The following is a 16,590-nucleotide window of genomic DNA, read 5'->3' on the forward strand; positions in this document are numbered from 1 at the left end:
CTTTTTGAAGGTGCACTGGAGTGAGAGTTGACATCCAGAACTACGTAGACATATCTCATATGTATTAACATTTTCTACTCTATATGTTATAGATTGCTTTTCCTCAATGGGTGTGGTTGTGCTTATCTCATTTGCTCAAAGGATGATAGTGCAAAAACTAGATGAATGGACTACCCAGGTAGCAGACAGGACCAACACAGCCACAAACAGAAACTCGATGCACTCAAGTAATACTATATGACATCTTGCAAATTCAGTAAGCAACTTTGCACTGCAGTTAGTGAGGATTGAACAATGAGTACTAAGATAGGCAATGTCATGTAACTAATCCTGTGGCAGCAGGTGTTAAGTGTAGGGTTTTAATCCAGATGGTCCTGGGTAATAGTACAAGGTGTGCAACCTTTGTTTTATTGTTGTGACATTGCAGTTTATAGCAATGAACTACAACATAGAGAAGTGTTTTCTTAACCTTCTTGTGGCAACATGTGTAAGTATAGGACTAACATACACATGGTCCTGGCTTTGAATATATCATATTCCATATACAATGTTGCTCCCTTTCCTATTATAGTCACTCTCACTTATAATACTTGACATAGTGTAGCCGATATTAATTTGTATATGTATGAGGGCTGAAACACTAATATTGTGTCAGTTATTTACTTATTTATTTATCTATGTATTGCCAATTTATTAGAATATGTATAGCTGTGGGTAAACTATGTGCTATATTCCTGTAAGTATATTTCTTCTATCTGGACTGGCATGAAATTCACATTTGACTAACATGCTTACACAACTGCCTGTACATCAAATAACCTTGAAATTGCATTGCTTCTCACTGTTGTACACTGCTTACTATCGCACAGACACTGTGCTCAGCAGTGCGCACCCCTGAGCACCATGTTTGCGTGATGACAAATGATGCACAACATTTTCACACAGTATGCACACTCTCAGTAAATGTAATAACTGGATATTGGTGGGAAACAATCAGTCTCCATTGCTCCTGATCCATGGTAGACATGGCAGGCATTTGTGGAGAGGGTGTGAGATTTACAGCTCAGAGAGGGTGTGAGATTTACAGCTCAGAGATTGAGTGTCCAGAAGTCTAAGATTTTTGTTGTATTCCTAGTGAAACATGACAGTGCCAGGCTTCTGCAGGGGGACAATTCTGAGATCCAGTTTGAGACAGAGGTTTGAGATAGTTTGCCCAGGCTGTAGCCAGTACCAGTGGTATCCCCCTGCACTGGTGAACAGTGTAGGCATCACTACAGTGACCTCCGGTGGAGGAAGAGGGGTATCCTCAATGCTTCAATCAAGCAATATAAGATGCAGGACATCCCACAGATGTGTAAGTAACAACTACTGATAGTACTTGTAAGCCTTAAAAGCTGAATATAGGCAAGACTGGTAATCATAATGGTACTCTGTTCTGTTCTGTTTTTCCACAGCTGCCACAGACAAGGACTGCAATGTTAGGACCCATGGCACTAGATTGGCAAGGATTAGGGAGGCATTTGGTATATATGCAGCAGCAGAGTAGTGTTATTTTAGCATTACAAATTAAAGATAGCTTGTCTGGTATTTTATAAACTTACATAAAATTGAGCATGAATATCTCAACTGTAAATGCAAGTATGTGTGCATTAGTTGTAGCACAAACCAGGAGTACAATATTAGACTTTATTCAGAGGTGGAGGGTTCATATTCCACACTTCCCAACTATACAATATTATTAATTCTTAAATTTATGTGTAACTTAAAAGTTTAAAGTAAAAGCTCCATATCAATGGCACACATGATCTGCTGTAAATTGTAATCTGTATAACTGGAACACGCATATGTGCAATAGATGCACATGTAAAAAAGTACTTGCTGCCATCTGTAGTGTAAGTATATTTTTGGCACTTCTTAACTGTTCAGAGTTGAATAAAGCAACAACTGAATTTAGTTCAGAATACGTTTCAAATAAATTGCATTTATGTAAACTTTATTTGCTTTATTTTTAGTGCTGTTTTAGCTGCTTTCTGAAAAAACATCTAAGCTTGTTTCCTGCCTTTCCTGTAACTAGTCTAGTCCATATACAGATTTGCTGTATCCAGGACTATTGGTAAGCTTCTGAGCCCCCCAAACCTTTCTGTGTTAAAGGGAAGTCTTCTAGCTTATCAATGTGAGTGGTAAGCACAAGGTAGCCTATCTACCACAAGAGGAGTGGCTTTTGGCTCATAAATTGTAGTTTATTGGCCATGTGGGCAGTTTTTCCATCTCTTTCTACTCTCTGGTTTAAAAGCCCACATTTGTGCTTGTTTCCTGCATTCCTGTAACTAGTCTAGTCCAGATACAGATTTGCTGTATCCAGGACTGTTGGTAAGTTCTGATCCTCCCAAACCTTTCTGTGTTGGAGAAAAGCCTTCTAACTTATCAGTGAGAGTGGTAAGCACAGGTAGCCTATCTAACATAAGAGGAGTGGTCTCTGTCCATGAAATTGTAGATTATTGGCTGTTTGGGCAGTTTTTCCATCTCTTTCATCTTTCTGATTTAAAAGCCCATATTTGCACTTGTTTCCTGCCTTTCCTGTAACTAGTCTATTCCAGGTACAGATTTGCTGTATCCAGGACTATTTATAAGCTTCTGAGTACCCCAAGACTTTCTGTGTTGGAGGGAACCCTTCTAGCTTATCAGTGGGAGTCGTAAGCACTAGGTAGCCTATCTACCACAGGATGAGTGGTTTCTGTCACAGAAATAGTAGCTTATTGGCCGTTTGAGCAGTTTTTTCCATCTCTTTCAACTTTCTGGATTAAAAGTCCACATCTGCACTTGTTTTTCACCTTTCCTGTAACTAATCTAGTCCAGATACAGACTTGCTGTATCCAGGACTGTTTGTAAACTTCTGAGCGGTGCCAAAGTCTGCTCTTTAATTTTTCCCTTAGATCTGCTAGTTCTCTTCTCTCCTGCACTTTTACTAGCTTATTAGTTTAGCACGTTACCATACTTCATGTAGCAATTATTATAGCACACAAAAGTGCTACCAGCACTAAACATTCTACAAGGAAACAGCTCCAGTATTTATTAATGCCCACCCCTCCAGGCATATCTAAAGGTCAGTTCCCTGTGCTTTCTCCTATTAACCTGGTAAACTTGGGGATCCTGAGGCAATCTAGAAACTGCCTCTTGCACACTGACAACCCTCTTCTGTTACCTCCCTGCACTCAGACTTGTGAGAGATACACTTATATATCCAAATTGGAGGCCATGCACTCTCCAGCCAAGACTGGAATAGCTGGGCAAGAGGAGAAGGTCAACACTTGCACCACACAACATGGAACACAGAGCCGTCCAGAACACACACTAGCACTGCCTTCACATAAAAACACAAACCACACAAACACCTTCGTGGAGGCTTTCAATAAAAATCTACACAAAAAGCAGAGACCTCCAAGACAGAAATGCACCCGACCACCACAACACAACACAACACAACACTACTGATAAGACACATAACTCTCTTAACAGTGTGCCACTCAACCAAAGCCCCTAAAGCAAAACAGCATGCCCAACACACTAGTCTTAGGTGATTCGATAGTGAGGCACACTGACGTCCCACTCACTAGGTTGAATAAGGAGAAAGTAATAATCAGCTGCCTGTCAGGTGCCAGGATCTGCCACAAAATGCAAGCACTCAGGTCCCTCAACAACAGGTAGAAATAGGACTCTGTCATAGTACATGTGGGTGTGAATGACCTGAGACATACCTCCCTGGACTACATGAAATGAGACATGGAGGAACTCTTGGATTATGTAGCCCAGGCGTGTATGACTGTAGCCCTGAGCAGCATCCTACCATCAACCAGAATGATACCACAGTACAAGCAGAAAGTTATTGATTTCAACAATTGGCTAAGTTTTTGGTGTCATTCTAAGGGGATCCAGTATCTATCTGTCTGGGATGACATGACTGACAGACCTCGATGCTTTTCCAGAGATGGCCTGCATCTGTCACCCCTGGGCTTTTGATTACTGGCCAAGGCTCTTGCCACCCCTATAGTGCCTTTTTTAGGCAGTGTTCCAAAGACCAAATTACCACTGTAACAGCTACAAACAAATGCAATCTGAGAGTCATGCTGCTCAATGCTAGAAGTCTAAATCTCAAAATGCACTTGCTCGAAGCACTCCTTAAAATGGAGAACATCAACATTTGTGCTGTGTTACAAGGCAGCAGAAAGAACCCTTGCAATACCAGGCTATAACTCATTTCACACCTTTTGGCCCCAGAACTTGGACCAAAGCTCCAAAGGTGGTGGTGTTTCCATATTCATAAAGGATGCACACACCTCCAGACTGGTAGCCCAAAATAACGCATCTGAGATACTTCAGGTGCAGATAACACTGGGTAAGACAGCGAATCAGGTCGTAGCCTGCTATAGATCCCCAACCATGTCCCAAGATGCACACTCCACATTCCTAAGCATCCTGGAGAATATTAGTGTTCAACCTAACAATCTCATACTGGGTGACTTCATGTACCCCTCCATTAATTGGGAAAACTGCTCATGTACCAATACACTTGCCCAATGCTTTCTGGAATTCATTAATTCCAATGCTCTGGACCAGCTCATTCTTACCCCCACTAGAGGTAGCAACATCCTTGACCTGGTCATTACTAACATGGGCGACTGTTGCTCTACACCAATAATCAACTCCTTCCTGGTTAGATCCAACCATAAACTAATTACCTTGGAAATCCACATCCCACCCCCCCCCCCCACAAAGGTAACCACCATGAAAAACTTCTCCAAAGCTAATTTTGGACTCCTAAAAACAGAAATGGCTAACTTCACGGCACCCATGCAAATGGAGAATAGTTGCATGACTGCTGAATCATACACCAATGCACTCTACGAACACGTACACAAATGCAGGGATCTTGCCATACCCAATAGAACTAAGGTGCTCTGCTCAAAAAATGGAAGCCAATATGGTGGTCCCCTGCCATAAACAAACTCTACATAGGTTCATAGGTTCATAGGTTTATACTAGGCTATCTGCCCTAAGGCATTTATAAGCCTAGCCCAAAGTTTTGTGGCTTACGCCACCCCTTATGTTAAAAAATACTGTGCCCATTAGTTTGTTGTGCCTCTGTCGAGCAGTGACACAGAGATGATTCCCGGGGTAAACCTACGATCTCCCATCCACCGGTCAAGATTTCTCTTGAACAGAGCCAGCGAGGTGCTCTGCCTCACATGGACCGGGATTTTATTCCACAGCATAGGGAGTCTCTGGGTGACAAATCTATCCCTCCAGCATGTCCTATTTATATCCGTGCTAAGGTTTAAGTCACTTGCTCTAGTGGATCTGGTAGATTTGGATTTTTTGAGGTGAAGCATGTCCATTAATTCCGGGTTGGATATGGCCTTGTATGTCAGGCACAGGTCACCTCTGAGCAGGCGGTATGCGACTGAATAGAGCTGGAGTTTCTTCAGTCTGGCAGCATATGACAGATTTTGGAGTCCCTTTATCCTTTTGGTGAGGAACTTTTGGAGTCTCTCCAATTGCTGCAGGTGTTGGGTGAGATACATCCCGAATGGGGCATTGTACTCGATCATTGGTCTGATAAGTGAAGAGTACAGGGGAACAATGACCTCACTTGATCTGGATGTGAATCCCTTCATGATCAGGTGGGCAATGTAGAAGGTCTTTCTAACCACTTTAGCGATGTGAGTGTCAAAAGAAAGGCCACTTTCAACCTGGGTCCCCAGGTCCCTGATAACCTCTTCTGTGCTTAATGGATTGCCACCTATATGGTAGCTTGGGGTTACCTTGTTTTTCCCAAAGGGTATGACTATGCATTTTTTCGCATTTAACTTCAGGCCATGGCTCTGGCACCAGTTATCAGTTTCCGTGAGACCCCTCTGAAGGATATCTGTGTTCAATGCACTTTCTACTATGGCGCCCAGTTTGCAGTCATCTGCAAACTTTGTCAGCCATAGTCCTCCTATGTTTGCCTGTACTTCTGAGAAGTAGATGCCGAACAACAGGGGGCCAAGGACTGAGCCCTGTGGGACACCACTTGAGACCGGCTTGGAGTCTGACATGGCGCCAGCAACTCTAACCCTGTGGGTTCTGTCCTTTAGCCAGTTTGCAACCCATCTTGTGACATATGGGTTTACATTTAAGCTGGTAAGTTTCTCTATAATACCCGAGTGGGGTATTGTGTCGAAAGCTTTTGCAAGGTCAAGGTAGGCTGTATGGACTGCCTTTCCCTCATCAATGTTCTTGGTGACTGTTTCGAAGAAGTTGACCAAGTTCAAAAGGCATGATCTGCCCTTGACAAAGCCAAACTGGGTCGGGTCCAATGTCTGCAAGTCCCCTATGTCTTTGTTTATGAGTTCCATTATGATCCTCTCCATAGCTTTGCAGACCAGGCTTGTTAAGCTTATGGGGCAGTAATTACCAGGGTCCGTAGAGGCACCGCCTTTGTGGAGTGGGACCACAGTTGCCGTACGCCACTCCTTGGGCTCGTATCCTGTGGTAAGGCTAAGATTAAACAGCTGCCTTATATGTGGGTTTAGTTCCTCGTTGAGTTCGTGTAGCACACAGCTGGGGACACCATCCGGTCCCATTGATGCTGTGTTTTTAGCTTTAGAGAGAGCAGCTTTCACCTGCACATTTGAGATGTCTGGGAGGCTACACTCCACTGGGATAGTTATCTCTTTTTTTGGAGGGGAGAGGGGGGTGAAGTTTGCACTGAACCTGTCTGCCAGTATGTTGGCAATGTCTGTGGGTTCAGTGATTTTTGTATCATTTTGGACTAATTCTGCGCATATCTGGGAGTTTCCACCCAGGTTTCTAACATAGCTGAAGAAGGCCTTATGATTGTCTTTTGAACCTATTGCAATTTTTCTCTCAAAGTTGGCCTTGGATGATTTTATGAGTGCTCATATTTTTTTAGTAATAATGATCAAGGGTTTCTTCTCTTTTATGGATTTTGCTCTATCATGTAACAGCTTTCTCCTCTTATTGTAAAGTTTGTTTATGGTTGGGGTCCACCAGACTGGACGTTTGCCCTTGGTGGAAAGAGTCTTGGTTTTATTAGGGATTGCCTGATCCATGCAGTCCTGGAGGTGTTCATAGAAGGCATTTGTAAGGGCTTCCGCAGCTTGGATTGTGGTTTCCACTGGCTCGGGGGCCTTGAAGGATACCACACCAGTCTTGAGTAGTGTGAAGTTTGCTTTAGAGAAGCTCTTCACTGTGGTCTTTTTTGTTTGGGGTGAGGGCGGGATGTGGATTTCCAGTGAGATAAGTTTGTGATCTGATCTCACCAATGAGGGATATACTTCCGGTGTGGAGCATTTTGTCCCCATGTTTGTGATGATGAGATCTAGTATATTTTCTCCTCTTGTGGGAACGGTGACTAGTTGTTCCATGGCATTTGAATTTATGAACTCCAGGAACCTTTGGGCTAGAAAGTTGGGGCTTGAGTAATGTTCCCAGTCTATATTCGGGTAGTTGAAGTCACCCAATATAATGGTGTTTGGAGATACATTTATACCCTCCAGTGTCTTCAGGAAGGCTGTGTGGGGTTCCTGAGTTTGAGAGGGTGGCCTGTAGCATGCTACAAATTGTAGAGCAGTTTTGCCTATGGTTAATTGCACCTGGATGGTTTCCGATGCTTCGTGCATTGCCACCAACCTGGAGGTGTGGGTATCCTTGATAAATATGGATACACCCCCTCCTTTTGTGGTGTGGTCTGGGTTTTGGGGCCGGAACGCATGATATGAGGTAAAACCTGATAGTGCCAGGGTGCTCTCAGGAGCCTTGAACCAGGTTTCAGTCACAGCACAGACATCGATGTTCTCCATACTGAGAAGGGCCTCGAGTGCGTGCATTTTGAGATTTAGACTTCTGGCATTGAGCAGCATTACCCTTAGTTTCTTCCCATTTTTGTTTTCTAGGGTGGTAGGTTTAGAATTTGAGCCTTGCCTAAAAAGGCACTATGGGGTGGCAAGAGCCTTAGCCAATATCCGGAATCCCAGGGTGAGAGGTGCAAGCCGTCCCTTGAAGCAGCTTGGCTTGTCAAGCATGTCATCCCAGGCAGACAGACACTGGATCCCCTTTGAATGACACCAGAAATTAAGCCAATTGTTAAAGCTGATCATCTTGTCTCTATGTTGTGGCATCATTCTTGGTGAAGGAAGGATACTGCTCAGGGTCAGGGTCATACCTGCCTGGGCTACATAATCAGAGAGCTCCTCTATGTCTCTTTTCATGTAGTCCAGGGAGGTACGTCTCAGGTCGTTCACACCAGCATGGACAATGACTGTGTCATATTTGTACTTGCTGTGGAGTGACCCGAGTGCTTGTGTTATGTGGTGGATTCTAGCGCCCGATAGGCAGCTTACTGTGACCCTCTCCTTGTTCAGCCTGGTGAGTGGGACATCAGTGTGTCTGACTATGGAGTCACCTATGACAAGTATGTTTGGTGTTGTGTTTGGCCTTAAGGGCTGTGACTGCTTTGCACACTGATTTTGTGGTTTATGTGTTGCCTGTGGTGTGTCATGAGGTGGCAGTTGCTTGGATGTCTGCTTTTGAGGCCTCTGCTGTTTAGGTAAATTTTTGCTCAAAAGGAGGAAACTGATGCAGAACAAGGTGAAGTTCCAAGACTGAAAAAACTCCCTTACCAGCCTCAACAAAATGTTGAGATCCCTCATCAAGTCCTCTAAAGCTAGCTATGAAAACAGAATTGCATCAGATAGTAAAGACAACCACAAGGCCTTCTTCTTCTTCTGACTTTTCCCAGTTAGGGGTCGCCACAATGGATCACCTTTTGGCTCATGATTGGCAGTAGAGTTTTATGGTTTTGAGTTGCCAGCCCAGCGTGGTTAGGAGTTGCCACAGTGGATCACCTGTTGGCTCATGATTGGCAGTAGAGTTTTACAGTGTTGAGTTCCCAGCCCAGCACCCAACCTTCCACAGAAGGCACACACACGCACACACTCCTACCTAGGGCCAATTTAGAGTGTCCAATCCACCTACAGTATGTCTTTGGGATGTGGGAGGAAACCGGAGCACCCAGAGGAAACCCACATGACCACAGGGAGGAAATGCAGACTCCACACAAAAGGCACCCCAGCTGAGGATCAAACCAGAGAACCTCTTGCTGTGAGGTGACAATGCCAACCTCTGCACCACTGTGGCTGCCCAAACACAAGGCCATCTATAGTTATGTAAAGAATCTCCGCGGCAATACCCAGATTTGCTCTGAGCTACTGCACAATGGTACTTCCTATACTCAGCCAACAGATATTGCCAATATACTGGCCAACAAATTCAGTGCTAACTTTATCTCTACCCCCCCCAAAGGACCAATCACAATACCAGTAGATGCCAGACACCTTGTATTACTGCTGCACAGGTTAAAACAACACTGTCTAAGGCTAAGAATACAGCTTCTATGGGACTTGACAATAACCCTGGCTATGTTCTACATGAACTACAGAGTGAACTGGCACCTCACCTGTGTGCCCTGTTCAATCATAGTCTCACTTCAGGCTTTGTCCCTACCAAATGGTGCACTGCTACAGTCATCCCTCTCCACAAAGTAGGAGTGACGACAGACCCAAGGAATTATTGCCCAATTAGCCTGACAAATCTGATATGCAAAGTTATGGAATGCATTGTCATGGACCTAATAAACAAGGATATAGGGAATCTCCAAACTCTGGAATCTATACAGTTTTGTTTTGTGAAGGGTAGATTATACTTGCTCAACTTGGTCAACTTCTTTGAGTCAGTCACCAGAACTGTGGATGATGGCAAGGTGATTCATACAGCCTACCTTGATCTGGCCAAGACCTTTGATACCATTCCCCACTCAGGAATCAGAAAAAAAACACACTAAGCTAGGCATCAACCCCTATATCACTAGGTGGGTTGCGAACTGGCTCAGAGGTAGAACCCACAGTGTGAAAGTAGCTGACTCCAAGTCAGACTGCCTACCAGTCATGAGTGGAGTCCCACAGGGTTCGGTCCTGGGTCCTTTCCTTTTTGATATCTACTTCTCTGAAGTACAGGCCAACACAAAGGGACTCTGGCTGACAAAGTTCACAGACAATTGCAAGTTGGGATCTATTCTTAACTCGGAATCCAAAAAGAACACACGAACAGAACCAATAAGAAAATGGATCCAAGGTGGAAAGCCAAACCAAGACAGACTACTGCTGTATTAAATGCTTAGAAAGTCTGATTTTTTTAATGTAAAACCATGCGAAACAATAAAACCACAAGCGCTTTCACTCGGTCTGTGCCGATCTTTATCAAGTGAACATCCAAAGTGCTACAAACCTTTATATACACTAGAATTGGTTGCTAATTGGATTAGTTAGTTAATTAAAAGTTAAAACTTGATGGATGCTGAACTCAATAAATTGTTAAAATAACAATGAAGTATATTTTAACAATTCATTGAGTTCAGCATCCATCATATATAAAGGTTTGTAGCACTTTGGATGTTCACTTGATAAAGCTCGGCACAGACCGAGAGAAAGCGCTTGTGGTTTTATTGTTTCGCATGGTTTTACATTAAAAAAATCAGACTTTCTAAGCATTTAATACAGCAGTAGTCTGTCTTGGTTTGGCTTTCCACCTTGGATCCATTTTCTTATCTATTCTTAACTCCCCAAGTGATGTTGACATCCTTCAGAAAGGCTTCGATGACACCAACGACTGGTGCCAGAACCATGGCCTTAAGCTCAATGCCAAAAATGTGTCATCATTCACTTGAGAAAAACCTGGTCCCCTTGAATTACCACATTGATGGTAGTCCACTGAACACAGGTGTTATAAGAGATCTGGGAACACAGGTTTACAGCAACCTCTCTTTTGACCACCATATTTCCACTGTGGTCAGAAAGTCCTTCTATGTGGCACATCTCATTACTAAGGGTTTTGCTTCCAGGATGAAAGAGGTCATTGTCTCTCTCTACTCTTCTCTCATTAGGTCAGTCATCGAGTACAATACCCCATTTGGCATGTACCTCATTAGACACCTGCAACAACTGGAGAGGCTGCAAAAGTACCACACAAAGAGGATCCTAGGCTTTAAACACTTGTCCTATATGGACAGACTCAAAAAACTCCAAATATTCTCTGTCTTATATCACCTACTTAGAGGCGATCTCTGCTTGACTTACAAAGCCATGTCTGACCCAGGTCTGTTAGAAATGCTACATCTAAAGAAATCCAAATACCTCTGCACCACATGCTCCAGAGACCTCAACCTCATTACCACAATCAAAAGAGCATGCTGGAGGGACAGGTTCATAACCCAAAGACTGCCCATGCTATGGAATAGACTTTCCGTACATGTCAAGCAAAGCACCTCACTAGCCCTTTTCAAGAGAAATCTTGATGAATGGATGGGAAATAGAAAATTCATCCCAGGGATCATTCCAGTGGCTCTACACATCAGAGGCACTAGAAACTAAGGTCGGGTGGCACGATGGCAGGGTAATCCTATGGGCTAGGCTTGTAAAGGCTCCACGGCCATTAGCCTAGTACACACCTATGAACCTATGAGCCCAAGTGTGCATCTGGCAGGAGCTGGTAGTCTTAAAAGTAATAGTTATCTGTTAGGAGGTGGTAGTCTTAAGAGTAAAGGTAAAGATAAGAGAGTCAGATAACTGTATGAATGCATTGTATATTACATATGAAGATAGTAATCTTATTTTTTTTCCTCTCACCCCAACCTGTACCTCTTTCACTTTTTAGTTTGTTTTATATTAGTATGTGTCATTAAAATGTGTCCATGTCATCCATTTGTGCCACATCTCAAAATACTCCAGAGCACAGTGGGGTAGGCCTGCCCCCACTCCACCAGCCTGAGCACCCTTGCCCAGCACTTCTGTGAGACAACCTGGCAGCATCACATCTGCTGTCCCTATACTATCTGGCCCTCAAGTAGTTCTGCCCCAGAGGATAACCCAGTAGTTCCTTCTGAGAGTAGAGGCAGAAGTGGTGAGTTTATCACCTATGCTGAACTGCCAGGGATGGTGCATAGGGTCATGTGCTGGACTGTTGGTGCATGCCTATATAGAATGGAGGGATTGCTGTCCCTTACTGAGGAGGAGAAGTGGGCATCAAGCACTCTAGCCAGTGGCAGAGTGAGGTGACAGTGATGATAGTCCAGTGAGTGAGGACTCAGTTCTCATTGCCATCCATCTTGATGACCATGGGTCCTGGATGTCCCAACCCTCACCCCATCCATGGTGTCCACCAGGGTCTATTTCATTAGTTAAACTCCATATTCATTGAACACCTATTTGTCAACCCCTTTTTGTTGAAGTTAAACTTCAGTGAATGGACTTTCATCAAACCATGTCCCAGGGATAACCAATGGCAGGCCATGATCTGGAATTTGCCCTTTTCCCCACTGTAGTGTGATCTCAGAGTTGGTATATTTAGTTAGGGGGTGGTGGGTGTGCAGACCCGCACATTGGGGGGTGTAGAGGGCATTGCCCCCCACCTGGTTAGGTTTTAAATTTTTTGATTTTTTTGATGGTCACTAAGTTGGCCTACCACTGGTTACCCTGGGAAAAGTTTAGTTGAAAAGTCAGTTTTCTGATGTGTAACTTTGGCAAAAAGGAATTGACAAATAGGTGTTCAATAATTAGTGAGTTTGACTAACTGATATAGACCCATCCACTGACCTCTTGTGTCCATCACCATCCCTGTGTCTTGTCTTGTTTTTCTTGTTTGTCTGCAATTATTTCTTCACCTACCCAACTTACCAGACGCAGAGATACCTACTTCCCTTCTCCAACATTTCTCTCTTTTTTAAAAAAAAATAAAAAGTGTGCATCTATCCACAAAACAAAAATGTCCTTTACATAGCTCTCCATTTCGCACACATGTCTTCTTGACACACTTGATTTAGTCCAATTAGCTATACAGCATGATTGTGTTGTGGCCACCCCTCACTCTGGAGATGACAGTCCAAATTCAGCTACTTTTCTGCATATATTATCATTTTTTCTGCTGAAGAAATGGATAGCTATGATTCTTTCCTCCTTCCCTCCTGCACATTCCTGTATTGCTTTCCATTTGTTCTTTCCTCTACTTCCTCCCACATTTCACCACTCTCCTATCTTCCGCATTTATTTTCTTTAATGCATTTTCACACGACACTCACCAACAGAAATATGAAAGCACTTAAAAGTGTTAGATACAGGTATATTTGAACCCAGGACCATCAGGCCCCACAAAGGAATATATCACTACATCAAGTGCGTTAATACCTGTTGCCATAGAGTCAGTTAAGTAGCAGGTGTATTCCACAGTCTCAATACTAACTGTCATACTTTAGCAATAATGACATTGGAATGATTATATTGGTAATATTCCCTTATTTACTAATCATTCTTAAGTTCTCCCTTTTGCCTATTGAGCAATGCTACACAAACAAAATAAGCATAGCAAAACTTCCATTCATTCCCCCATTTACCATGATTGTGTTTAGCCTTGCATTGCATAAACACTGGCCAAAAAATAAAATAAAATAAAAAACTGACAGAGAAAACACAATTTGACAAATGAAGAGGCAGTTAGATGTTAATGAAACAGAACCTGTGAATTGTGTGTGCTGTGTACTTGCATTTCCAACCTTGACAGATGTACATGTAACTTGCCACATAGAAAATTGCCACATTGCTTACATGGCTAATTGTATTTTATTTTATTTTATTCTACAAACTGGTTTTAAATACCATTTTAAATCAGTTGAAATTTAAGTGCATATTTTGTTTCCATCATCATACATACATTTTTTCTTATTTTTATTTTTTTCTGGTTCTTTTTTCCATTTTATTCAAAATGATGTGTAATAACAATACTAACTAATTATACAATTATATAGTTTTTTAGGGTTCTTGTACACAGGCCTGAAGAAGTCTAGAAGGACAAAAGTGATCTTTGTTAACAATAGGTTATGAAAACAGAAATTGATTTTTACATGCAAAATGTATATGTATATATTTATATATATTTTTTGATTGCCAAATGAACTAAGATTTATATATTTCCAGCCATGTAGTATATTGTCTTGGATAAAATCACAGACTTAATAATCTACTTAAGAATTTGGTTAAATAAGAGGTACCACATCATTATAAATTTTATTTAAAGTACATATGGGTTATATATTATTATGACAGCTACTAAGTAGGGCAGGACCAGATGGAATGTCACACTGATGGGGAAGGGATGTGAATTTAACATGTGGACCAATAACACTTTGTTTTACAGCACAATAAACCACTCCTATGCCTGATAAAAAAGTATATTTATATATTTAGAAAGCTTGTGAGGAACTTATTACTCTATTTTTGTTTTACTTGGATCGCTTGTCTGTGTACTTAATAAAGGATTTTCGACTGGAAACAGACTGACTGCCTTGCTTGGATTACTTTCAAATACTTAGTAATGCTGTACAATTATGTATTTTCTATTATTACTTTTTGTTTTGTTTTGTTTTGACTTAGGATGAGTTTACGTTCGCTACTTCTCCTACAATTGTTTGATCTGATTAATATACAGTGATTAACTAAAAATATATGGACTGAAAATCTTCCACACACAGAAGTTTCTTACACTCTTTTGTTTAACACTTTGTAAGTCTAACATGACACACCCACTTGATGTAAGTATTCTCAGCTGTCATCCATTTTTGGGATTCAGCAATTCTAATGAGCTCAGACCTCATTTTCATCTTCACCATGCTGACAGCCCAAAATCCAAGCCAAAAGGCAACTATATAGCTAGGGTAATTGAAGGGGAGTTGATTTGTATATGTGTTGAACACAGAAGAGAGGATATTATTTTGGGATATATCTATACAGAGGAGTATCAATTTTTGCATGATATGCATGCATTTCATCAGCTACATATTGCATATGCTGACATAACTATGAATAGTCTGTTTAAGGGTTTTTAATATTTATTTTGATTAGCACACACTTTTATACTTTTATCTGTCTGCATTACAAGTGTACAGTTCATTTAGGAGTGGGGGTGCAAAGCTGCATTTCTCTTATGCCACAAAAAAGGATATATGCTACCATTGTTTCTCTCCTTTTGTTGCATAGCTAATACTGTCACGTTTTGGTAACTTCTGTACAAATCTCACAACTTTTACTGTTTATTCTGCCTGTGTAGACTCCTTTCCATGGCTGTTTTCCAAAAGTTTTTGAATTCTTGGGGAACACCAGCATGGAGTCTACACAGTTGCTTTACAGCTTTTTGAATATCTATAATAATAATAATATTTGCATGTAATTCAGCTAATTAACATGGTGCAGTGTTTATATTGTTTGCATGGTGCTGCGTGCCTCTACACAGCACTTACTGAATTTAAAAGTTTTCACACCTATGTACACATTGCACCATGACGCACGTACAGTTGAAAACAACCATGTAGGCTTTACTGAATGCCCACAAGTGTTTTTTAATGCTAGGTATCAAAAATATATGAACTGTTATTTAGTTTATTAGTCCAGAAAAACCTCCAGTAAAAGAATTGCAAGACACTGTTAAGACTTTAATTATTTGAACTCAAGACCAACAGATGTTGTAGAACAAAACACTTTCCTTAAGAGAAAGCAGATTGTAAATGAGAACGTCTCAATGTACTGTAAAATAGCTCACAGATCACTTTTGGTTTGGAGAAGTATTATGTGTTACATTGAGGAACTGATACATGTTTATGTATATAGTGTTAAAAAAGATCTAAGTTTAAGCTCTTCCCTAAATACTGTAGGGGCAGTGGAAACAGTTTCAATGATTAAATTAAGTGTGGCAAAATATGGTAGTGAGTATGCTGTTAATAATGGGTATATGGAATACACCAAGAAATAAGACCGCTATTATTGTGGCAAAATATGTAATGACAAGGTTCAAATGTGACCTCTGACCAATGCCTGTGTTGAGTCTGCATGGTCTTCCTGTGTCACTGCAGGGATCCTCCCACCTCCCAAAAATTACACTAGTTGTTTCCACCTCAGATTCTCTCAAGAATGAATTTGCAGACAGCAGCAGAGACTCTAGATGGTGCCTACAAGGGGACGAGTTGCACAGGCCAACCACTTTAGGCATCAGCTATGTTGTGCATTATTGTCTCGACTGGGGAACATGGATCAAAGATTACATGCTGTGTCAAAGCCAGCCACTCACTGGTGTAAAAATTGGCTGTAGCTTATTTGCTTGCATTTACTATTGTCACCAAAAATGGGCGTAGATGTTTGCCAGTAATAAGTAGGATGAGGATCTGACCTACTTCAATCAGGGACCCATGCTACTGGCTGGAGGGCCTATGTGCCCTTATTAGCCAGTGTTTTCCCACCATAAAGCCCAGCAGCCTTGGGTCAGTAAGCTATTAGCCAGTTGGTGTCCAGTTGCCTAGACTGAGTTACATGGGACAGCTCTGTTGAGAGAAAGCTGGGTATAAAACCAATCAGCTTGACAAATGTTAACTGAGTAGTTTGGCAGTGGATGACTATCTTTCTATTTCTTTCTTGGATCCTTATCTACTCACTGATG

The sequence above is a fragment of the Protopterus annectens genome, chromosome 7.part0, assembly GCF_019279795.1.
Source record: "Protopterus annectens isolate FY-2018-M chromosome 7.part0, PAN1.0, whole genome shotgun sequence".
In the NCBI taxonomy this organism is placed as follows: domain Eukaryota; kingdom Metazoa; phylum Chordata; order Ceratodontiformes; family Protopteridae; genus Protopterus; species Protopterus annectens.